At 43.1% G+C, this 11,098-nt stretch overlaps 1 long non-coding RNA gene across 1 annotated transcript; it reads right to left on the reverse strand.

The window, feature by feature from the left end:
* Positions 1-540: 540 nt before the first annotated feature.
* On the reverse strand, positions 541-1,020 carry LOC135318589 (uncharacterized). The gene is made up of 3 exons (XR_010376756.1): positions 964-1,020; positions 776-888; positions 541-658 (listed from the first exon to the last, which is right to left on the reverse strand). It is a non-coding gene; the product is annotated as an uncharacterized LOC135318589 (long non-coding RNA).
* Positions 1,021-11,098: the final 10,078 nt, after the last annotated feature.

Consider the following 11,098-nt stretch of genomic DNA (forward strand, 5'->3'; position numbering starts at 1 on the left):
GTCACTTACTAACTGGCTACTCTAGGTCACTGTGCAAGCTTTTTTATAAGAACGAAGGGACCTGCAAAATTAGTGAAGAAATGCATGCTGCCTTAAAGCAGATCTTGAATAGAATATTTATCCACCAAGGCAAATGAAGAAAAATGTTTTTCTCGTTATGACATACTGCCTTCATTCTAAAACGTCATCCATGTTATTTTCCTGAAATGAGAAGAAAATTCAGCCTTCAAAACCGTGTCCAGGCGGGAAGAGAGGGCTGACTCTCACGTCTTCTAGCGCACAGAAACCAGCCATGCCAGCCACGCCAGCCAACCAAGAGCCTGGGGGGCGGCCCGCAGTCCCTGGAGGGGCTCGAGCTCCACTGCTCACAGGGGACAGAGCCCTGCTGGCTGGTGGCATGTAAAGAAAACAGCATCTTGTCACCCAGCTGTGAACCTGTTCCCCACAGTAAGTGTGTGGTATGGCGTCCAGGAAACCCGACAACTACCCATGGGGACAAGCAGCCCACTGGGCGGCTCCTGCTGCAGAAATGGAGCTGCCGCACTTCACATTGTGCTCCTTACCTCTCAGGGGAGGGTGCAGCCTGTACGGTCCTCCTGGGGTGGGCTCCTGCCTCATGTATTCCTCTGCCTGCCTCCGTCTGCAGATTGCATCCAATCTTAAAGATAAAGAATGACTTCAATACAAATTACACCACGAATTCCTCTACTAGGCACAAAACAACCAGTCCTTAAAAATCTCAAAACACCCGTAAAAATGTGTCAAAATTCTGTACCTCTGTTTCAGGTGGGCAACTTCCCTTCTCAGCTCAGAGGAGTTTTCCCTTCTCAGGTCAGAGTTTTCCCTTCTCAATTCAGAGATTTCCCTCTCCAGCTCCTGAGCCCTGAGCTGTGGGAGAAAAACACATCCACGTTCAGTTGTGGCCGACTGTGCACAAAGGGAAGGAAGGAAACAAATTCTTACCGAGCTGTCTTGGGCCTTCTTCTCGGCAAGAGTTACCTGAAAAAGTCAACACATCAAGAAACACCCCATGGCAAGGGGTTCTCAGGGCCACAATAACTGTCTGCATTAGGTGCTGAGGACTCGGTGTGTCAGGAGGAAGGCAGGTTACCTGGTGTCTCCAAGTGACCTCTGCTTCCCGCATTTGCCCATGACATTCTTCAAGTCTTATCCTATGAGTTACAAATTGTTGCATCAGAGAAGACACAATGCTGGGTATGCTGTTAAATAACCTGCCCCAGTCCACGTTATCTGCACTGCACACTCACACACATCATCTCACCGCTCAAGACACACTGCACACGGCTGCAGAAGCACAGCAGGTGCAAAGCTGTCGCTGCTGCCACTCCTTCCGTCACTGTTACTGAACGCCTGCCCGGTTCTGCGCTGACACAATTCCCCCTCCCGTTCTCAGCATTTCCCTCACGTGTCCTGTGCTGAGCATCTTTCATCACAGAGCTTGATTCTTCCTTTCCTTACATCCTGACCCTACTTCTTACCCCTGGGTCTCCCCAGCAGCACGGGAATGTGTGTTGGTCCGACTGACGCTACACTAAACTGCTATCCTCAGGGTGAGAACGGTTTATAGCACCTTCAGAAACATCTCTGTGAACCGTCTCTCCTCTCAGTCTGGCCAGCACTGGGGACCAGGAAATTCTTAGTAACTTAATACTTTTTAAAGTTAAACGTTTAACTTAACATGTGTAAAACTTAACACTTTTCCTCCTGTGTGAAGCCATGTATACAAATGTCTTTTGTTTGGGTCGGTTTATGATATTGTGTCTAAATATTTTAGAAAAGTTTTCAAAAAATCCAACAGGTGTTTTCAGAGCCGCAGTTACAGAGGAGCTGAACTCACTTGTACTATCTTGTCTCCTCTTCAGCCAATTCTGCCTCCTCCTTTGCTGCCAACAGCTGCTGCTTTCCCACCAGCCCACATCCGTTCATGTCCACCTTCCTAAGAGGGGAAAGAAACTCTGAAATTCTGCCAGTTTCCCTCCCAGAAACTGGAAGGGGAGAATTCCATGTTCCTTTCGCCCTTCCCCATAAATGCTCAGGCTGATAAATACACAGGAAAGAATTAAAGTACCCCCACTAATAAATATGAAAAAACTACACTCAGGCCTCTGGCAAGTGTTTGGTATCTGGGCTTCCCTTCAGCGTCCCCACCCCTAATCATTTATGCATAAAGTAAACACACAGGAAAAGCCCAAGTGAGGTGTGCTCTGCGCCCCCTCCCCCCCACCAGGCTCAGGATCCTGTGCCTGGGACAGCGCGAGCTCACTGTGTTTCAGCGTGGGAATCAGGGTCTGACCAAGTCATCACAACCAAACACATTAGGGTAAAGCAAGCGTTCATGACTTGTTTGATTTCTCCCACAGAGAGCCCAGATTTCAGTCAAAACCTGGAGCAAAACCTGATCCTTTAGGAAATATAAGGAAATGTTTGTTTTTGAAAGCGGGTTAATGGGTGTGATGTCCATGACCTCTCCCTGAGAATGACAGGAAACTCTGGACAAATTATGAAATCCATGATCAAATGTACCAAATTGCTAACAAACCAGAAAGGGACATGAGGCCAAGATGGAGAAGAAGAAAGCCCAGGACTGGGCCCACCTCCCCGGGGGTCACCCGGTAACTGCAGAGGAAACCACTGAGATGCAGAGCAGCCCGGCAGCCGGTGCCCCCTACGCACGGGCACCGCAGTCAGGCAGCTGGAGCTCACGGTCCGTCAGCGAAGGTGATCCCTAGAGAGACCCACAGGACTTAGCTGGGATCCACGAGAGCTACATGCCAGAAACAAAAGTGGACAGGAGACACACGGGCCTCACGAAAGCTGGCTGCACTGACTGATCTCAGCTGCTAACCGGGTTAACAGGATGTAGCGCTGCTGGCGCCCTGACCACCTGCCAGCTGTAATGCCCACCTTCTCTGCAGCAAGTTAACCTCACACGAGGCCTCAAATTTTCTCTATTTTCTACCCAATGTCTAGAGTTTATTAAAAATGATAGACACATGGCAGGTCATGACACTTTGAAGTGGTTGAAACCTAAGGACAATAAAAATGGACCTAGGGGGATCCAGATAATGAAGTGACTAAATCTGGTCCAAGAACCTGCTAAAATCTCAAACTAAATACAAACAAGTCTCTGGTAACCAGTTAGAATGAACAGAAGCAGCAGATTACAGAAATCAAGGTCGAAAAATAAATGCACATCTGTACTGATTGAATATGGTAAAGAAAATATGGTGGTAAGTATTCTGAAACATATTACAATATCCACATAACTCCACACATCCATTCACACATTGTCATAATTAACACGGAAACGTCTTACCCTTCAGTGTCCATAGTTCTCTGTCCACTGATTTCATCAAGGACGCGTACTTTCTTCACCTGCCTTTGGAAACCATCTTCCTCACGTTCGTTCAGAGATCCCGATGCAGCATGGTGATCTTGCATTTTCTTTTTACCCTCTATAAACATAAAACAACTGGGTTTGTGTGTGCACATGTGCACTCAAGAGCTTGGCTGTGCTGGGGAGTGGAGAAAGGAGAGAATTCTGAAGGCAGGAATCCCCTTTTTACCTTCCCAGTGCAAATTCATTGCTATTACAGGCAAGTTTCATTTTATTGCCCTCCCTGGTAATGCATATTTTTAAACAATTGAAGATTTGTAACAACCCTGAGTACAGCAATTCCATTGGTGACATTTTTTTTCTGGCAGCATTTGCTCATTTCTTATCTCTGTGTCACATTTTTGTAGTTCCTGAAATATTTGGTTATTTATCATTTTAATTAAAACAGGCATGACATTCCTTTAAGGCAAAGTCTAATCCAGCGGAAGTCCCTAGTTCTCAGTAATTCTATAAACCCTGAGAGAGGTGAAGAGGCTTCAGAAGAAAAGTGTGAAGCCAGCAGGTGTTGGCCCATGAAGTTTAAGGCAAGATTCCATCTCCACTGCATACCTGTGCAAGGTAAGGCGGGAAGAGCTGACCCAGAGGCTGCTGCAAGTGCTCCAGGAGATGAAGCTAAGGCAGCTAATGAAGGTGGCTGCACTAAACAACAGGTTTTCAATGCAGAGAACTGCAAGGGGAGGCCACCCAGCACCATCACAGCTGGAGAGAAGCCAGCGCCTGGCATCAAGGCTTCAATGGACAGGCTGATTTTCCCGTTAGCGGCTAACGAAGCCAATATTCATTTAACATTATGAAAATCCTATGTCCCATGAGAATCAAGTGAAATCTACTCTGTGCTCTATAAATAGAACAAAGCCTGAATGACAGCACATCTATTTACAACATGAATATTTTAGCCCATTGTTGATACCTACTGCTCAGAAAACAAAACAAAACACAAAAAAAAATTTCTTTCAAAATATTACTGCTCATGGACAATGCACAAGTCATCCAGGAGCTCTGATGGAGATGCATGAGATGAATGCTTTTTCCATGCTTAACACGACATCTATTCTGCAGCCCATGGATCAGGAGTAATTATGACTTTCAAGTCTTATTATTTAAGAAATATATTTTGGAAGGCTTTAGCTGCCATAGACAGTGACACCAATGATGGGTCTGGGCAAATGAATGGAAAATTTTCTGGAAAGGATTCACCATTTTACATGCCATTAAGAACATTCGTGATTCATGGGAAGAAGTCAAAATATCAACATGAACTGGGGTTTTGAAGGAATTGATTCCAATCCTGATGTGTGACTTTGAGGGGCTCAAGACTTCAGTGCAGGAAGGAGTTTCAGATGTGCTGAAAATAGCAGGAGAACTAGAGTTACAAGTGGAGCCTGAAGATATGACTGATTGGCTGCAACCTCATGATAAAATGTGCATGAATGAGGAGCTGCTTCTTTTGGACAAGCAAAGAAATTCGTTTCTTGAGATGGAATCTACTGGTAAAGATGCTGTGAAGAAGGTTGAAATAACAAAGGACTTAGAAGAGCGTATGAACTTAGCTGATAAATTACCGCAGGGTTTGAGAGGACTGACTCCAATTTGGAAAGAAGGTCTACTATGTGTAAAATGTGTCAAATTGCCTGTGACAGAGGACTTGTTCCTGAAAGGAAGAGAGAATCCTGTCACAAACTTCATTGTGGTCTTATGTTAAGAAATTGCAAAAGCCACACCGATCTTCAGCAACTGCCACAATGACCAGTCAGCAGCCACCAACGTTAATTCAAGACCTTCCACCAAAATGACTGTAACTCAATAAAAAAAAGTTAAAAAAAAAGACCATCCACCAACAAAAAGATTACACCTCACTAAAGGCTCCAATGATGGCTAGCAGTTTTTAGTAATAAAGAGTATTTTCATTAAGTTATGAATATTGGGGTTTTTAGACACAGTGGTATTGCTCACTTAATAGACTACAGTATAGTGTAAACTTAACTGTTATTTGCACTGGAAAACCAAAAAAAAAAGTTATTTGACTCTCTTTATTATATTTATTTTATTCTAGGGGTCTAGAACTGAAGCCACAACATCTCCCAGGAAGCCTGTATGTAAGGTTTTCTTCCCAACAAGCAACATACCTTCCAGGCTGCAGTCCCCAGTTGTCACAGCTCGCTGCATCGAACCCTCAGATCTGGTCTTCGAAACACCTGGCTGTAAGATAGATATGAGAAGACATTCAAGAAGTACTGATCCACAGCAAAGTGCACATACTTAACACGAGAGGAATCGTACGCTTGGAATCAGCTAAGACGGGCCATCTGCTTTCCATGCGTTACAGCACAATTAAACACTGACACAGTGATGCTCGGTTCTCTGAGGTAAGCATCTCTGGGGGTGAGTAACAATCCTTACTCTCTTCTTGCTGCTGAGCTGAACGTCCTCCTGCACATGCATTTCTTCAGATTTCACTGTGGCTTCACAGACACGAGATTTATTAAGAGCAATTTCAACTTAAAACATTCTCATTGGTGACTAAATTCCCAAGAAAAATAATTTGAGTAGATATCAACATTTAATCTTCTAAGACATGAGATTGTTGTTCCTTGTGAAAGCTAATGTGTACAGTGGAAATCCTGCTGCAACTGGAGGCATTTACCTCAAATTCCTGAAGTGTCCATTGAAACAGCACCTTTCAAGTGCTCTGGAGATGTTCCTTTTTCCAGTATCTTCACACAGGACAGAAATAAAGTATGTACTAAGATTTCAATGAAAACTCAGGGTGATATGCTTAAAAAGTGTAACTTTTTTTTTCCAGAAACAAAGTATTTTGTTAACTGCAAAACAAACCATAGAAAATAAATATATTATCCCTGGTACATGTCCAAAGACTTTGGTGAGCATTCTCTCCAGAAGATATTAAGGCAGTGAAATGATTCTGAACATACAAATTTTATAAAGAAAGGAAAGCAAGTGTTATACGTTCCCTTACACATGCTTGAAAGCATCTGAGACTTTCCCTGAATTTCGGTTTGGGGCTGAAGACAGTGCTCCATTTGAGAGTTTACAGCAGACAGGGCCTCTTCCTTCAAGTTCTAGCACCGGGCATACTAGCAGCTCGTTCTGACCCTTTGCATCTTGCATTTCCTTCTTCAGCTGGTCCTCTTCCACTGCCAGCCTGCCAATCTCTTCCAGAAAGTCTTGGTTTATTCTGATGGGCAGTTGCTTCTCTTCAACCCTTTTGGAATCCTGTCCCTTCTCAGCCAGTACCCACAACTACCCCTAAGTTTCCTGTGATGGCAGCTGATCCAGGCTGGGCCCAGGACAAATGTCAAGCCCATAAAGAAATGTGGAAAAAAGACCTCCAGGCACAGATATTTCCTCGCCTCCACAGGCTTCCTCCTCCCTGGACAATGGAGGGCACGACTGGACGGCAAGGGGAAGCAAGGGTGGGAAACTGCTCATGTCAAAGAGCTCACAAATGAGTGTCGCTGGTGAAATATAAACAAAGTTTACCCAAATTCACATGGAAAATTCTCTGTTTAACATCAACAGGGCAAGGAGCTGTGCACCTAGTCTAGTAACTTCCTTCACCTCTCAGGTATTTCCTGGCATCTTCTGTGTATCTTGGAGGGCAGTGTGAATGGTGAGAAAACTCTCTAGGTTGTGAAAATAAGACATATTTCCTAGTCTCTGAAATAGAAAAAGTCACAGAGGTTTTAGTCCCTGAAATTCTGGGTCATTGTTCACAGGGAGGTTCCGCTTCTGGGCTCCCACACTCTGCTGTGGCCAAAAGCAGGAGGAGCAGGAGCAAGCAGCTCGCCCAGGGCACAAAAAGCCTCAGAAGCCCGGCTATGGTCAATGTGTCAGCTCTTACCAGGTGTGGGCTCTTGGCGTTCTGGTCCCTCACTGCCTGCAGCTTAGCTCAAACAATCTGAATGATGTCATTCAAATTTTCATTCACCTTCTCAATGGCTTTCAAGCTCTCCTTCAATGAAACATTGAATTAGTAACAATTACTCATTACTTTCATTTCTATTTTCAGAATGTAATCTAACAAGAGAAGAGGTTCGTAGCTTAAACTTCAGTGCTTTCTCAGAGGGCAGCTTCTTTTGCCTGATGGCCTCCTCTAAGCATTTCTTTGCTTTGTTGGTCTATGCAAAAGTGTAATGAAGAAAACAGAATTACAAATACTAATTACACTGCTAGCTGAACCTATCTTGTGTGTGACCCCTTCCACTAATTCAGAAAGTGGTGCTTTACATCTACGACACTTGCTTTTTTTTTTTTACTGATATATAGTCAGTTACAATGTGTCAATTTTCTGGTGTACAGCATGTTTCAGTCACATATATATATATACACTTATATTTGTCTTCACATTCTTTTTCATTATAGATTACAAGATATCAAGTAGAGTTCCCTGTGCTCTACAGAAGAAATTTGTTTTTGGGGTTTTTGTTTGTTTGTTTGTTTGTTTGTTTTTATCTAGGACACTTGCTTTGAACCTAGACCTCTTATGGAACACATGGAACAGGACAGTAGGATGAAGGAAAAGAGAGCCAAATAACTGAACTGCCAGAGGGGGGAGGAACTGAAGGTAAAATCACAAAAAAAAAAAAAAAAGCAAAAGGACAAGGATATCTTCTGCAGCCAAGCAGATATATTTTCTGCAAGTTCTCTGTTTTCATTCTCCAAATTCTTGCTCTGCTCAGTCATCTGCTTTAAAGTAACTAAAAGGAGATGAAGCAATTTCTCATATTGGCAAGAAAACCCAGTAGAATAGAATTATCATGATTTATTAGCAGTAGAGACTTATCTGGCTGGCACTATGAGTATAATTAACTTTTTAGCTTTTCTACTGTGCCTAAAGGAAGCAAATCTTAGTGGCAATCTAAATGTGAGATCATTGAGATTCCTAGTTTAATTTTTTTCAAAGATGCAGAAACACAATAAAAAGTCTTCCCCTAAATTCTCTCCCAGCTATAAGCACCATTCTTAGAAAATTCAATCATTCAAATACTTCTGACATCACCAGAGATGAAAAAGAAAAACCAAGCATCCTTTCCCCTTAACATTCTCTCCTCCAATTACTAAGGTAAGTAAACATGACCCTGCTTAAAAAAAATAGAACCCTTATCCCACGCAGGTTCACCCCACAGCCAGGCCCTATCTGCAACACCACAGAAGGCAAGTTCAAAACGTTGCCTGACTGGGCCTGCACAGGCCTCCAGTGTCTTCCTGCTGCCTGGCAGATCGTCTTTCATGAAAACCATGTTGGGGGCACTGAAGGACAAGGTCGCTGGAATTAAACACTTTGGTACCATGTGGGCTTCCCCACCTAGTCACTGGAGGACCTGGATAACACACAGGCCCTAAATGACAAGCTTTTCTATCGCCAGGATGAGAATGTTACCATCACTGCTTCAGGAAAGCAACACATGTAAAACAGCCAGTCACAGGCGACTTCACGTGTGAAGCTCTAGAACGCAGCCCTCAGAACCAGACTCCTCTCTCAAGCATCTAAGTCCCTCATCTGACCACACATTGCACACACGTCTTCTCTCTGCCCAGTGGGGATGCTCTGATGCTGAGATACCTCTTCTCAGCACCAGCCCTTCTGCATCAACTGTCACCAACAGCAGCCCTTGAGGGCCTACTGAGCGCCGGGCAGCCACCCTGCCCACCACGCACAGCCCCACTCGGTCAGCAGAGTGTGAAGCCTGCATAGAAAGCATCATCCTCAGGCTGAATCACTTCCATTAAGTCCCCACTGCCATGAATGGCTCCCTTCACTTATGAGTCACAGCCCATGGTTTCCCCTCTGCTGTGACACACACCGCCTGGCTACATCTGCATCCCTCCCTCAGCCTGGGGAGACCTGACAGGCTCAAGTAGTGTTTCAGCATCTTTACTTTTCACCAAGAGCCAGCTCATATTAGGGACACACTCCGAAAATTAGACTCTTCTCATCACCTGCTTCCTAAAGGTTGCTATGCAAAATTAAACTCATCCTAGTCTCCCTACTCCTGTGACCCTCCTGGCCTCTTAGCTCAATAGATGCCAACTTCCTCTATGATGTCACTTAGACACCATCACAGGAGTAAAATTTTCAAGAGTTGAGAAGTCAGTTAGACATCAGAAGTCATTGTGTTTACTCTTAGTTGAATTAAAATCCACATCAAATCCTGGTATTGAGAAAATATTACAAAGGAAACTAAACCCTAATACCTTACCTTGACACACTGGAGGCTTTACCTAGGAGAGGAAGAAACATTAAATTTGAAGTCAAAACATATAATTAGTAAATCTATAATTTCTAATAAACTATCAAAACAGTAATCCATTGAAATCACAATTATCCCTTTGGTTCAGCATAACAATTAATATGATTAAAAATCAGGAAAAATCAGAATTTCCTACTTAAGGCACGATCTTTCACTCACCATTTCTGATAGCACAATGGTAAATAACTTATTTTACAACAAAAGATCTGCTTACATTCTATTAAATAAACATCACTCTATTCAATTTTCATAATGCATATTCATATTTAACAACACTGAACTATATTATTTTCATGATATGTTGTTGTAATGCATCATTTATCTAATTTTTTTTTGTCAAACCAAACATCCACACTTAAGTCCAGAACCTGGATAGTTCTGTAACCTTCAAAAGAGAGAGAGAGACAGAGAGGAGAAAACTAAAAGAAAAATAAATGCAAAATCTTTATACTAAGATTAAGATGCACCCCTTTCATTCAATGAAAGGTTTTCTGAAATCTTATACAGCGTTGACTGTTGAATTGATAAGCAATTGTAACATATGAGGTCGTAAGGTTTGTCAAGACCGCTAAAAACAAACGGACATCAAATGAGACATCAGACGAGAATGAAAGTGAGTAATGGCTGTAGTAAAAGCACACACAGCAGCAGGACGGACAGCGACCATTTTCAAGAAGCGAACGTGCTTCTTGACTCAGACACAAGTCATCGTCTGAGGAGTAATAGTTCAGTAAAACCCAGGCAGGACTCCACTGTAATACCATGTAAAGACACATTTCCCTGACCCTTAACACATATTTCTTCATTCAAAACTTTAAGTGATGAACAGAGACTGAGGCCAGCCCCTAACCTTGCCAAGATATTGGAGAATCATCACAGTGTCGAAGATCCAGTGGCAATAATGTGGCAATAGAAAAATGCATCCACGGAGGGCAAACAGAAAAAAAAAGATGTTCCCTTAACTTCACACTTGCTCAGGAACACTGAGCTTCCCTGTCCCCTGTCACCCAACACACAGGCTGGGGCAGGTGGAGAGACAGATGGGCTCACCAAATACTTAACCTTCCTGTTTTGTTATTGAAGAGAAGAGTTTATAAATTGCCATTGTCTCATTGAGAATATACTGTTGTCTTGCTCAATGAGTTCTTACTATAAAGATTTTGCAACAAATTTCCATTTCAAAACTAATTTGTGTTCAAGTTAGTAATCTAAAAGGAAACAAAGAAAAGAATCCTGGATTCTGGCCCAGGCAGGCAAATAAAATGTCCAGTGACTATAAAAATTCCTATTAGGTGTGATTAAAAGGACACTGTCAGGTACTTTAGTAATACTCACAGCAAGGACGGTCCTCCAGACGAACAAGAGAAAAATAGAAACTCCCCAGGAGGCAGCAAGAAGAATAAGCTTC

This window comes from Camelus dromedarius, chromosome 19 (genome assembly GCF_036321535.1).
Source record: "Camelus dromedarius isolate mCamDro1 chromosome 19, mCamDro1.pat, whole genome shotgun sequence".
Classification (NCBI taxonomy): domain Eukaryota; kingdom Metazoa; phylum Chordata; class Mammalia; order Artiodactyla; family Camelidae; genus Camelus; species Camelus dromedarius.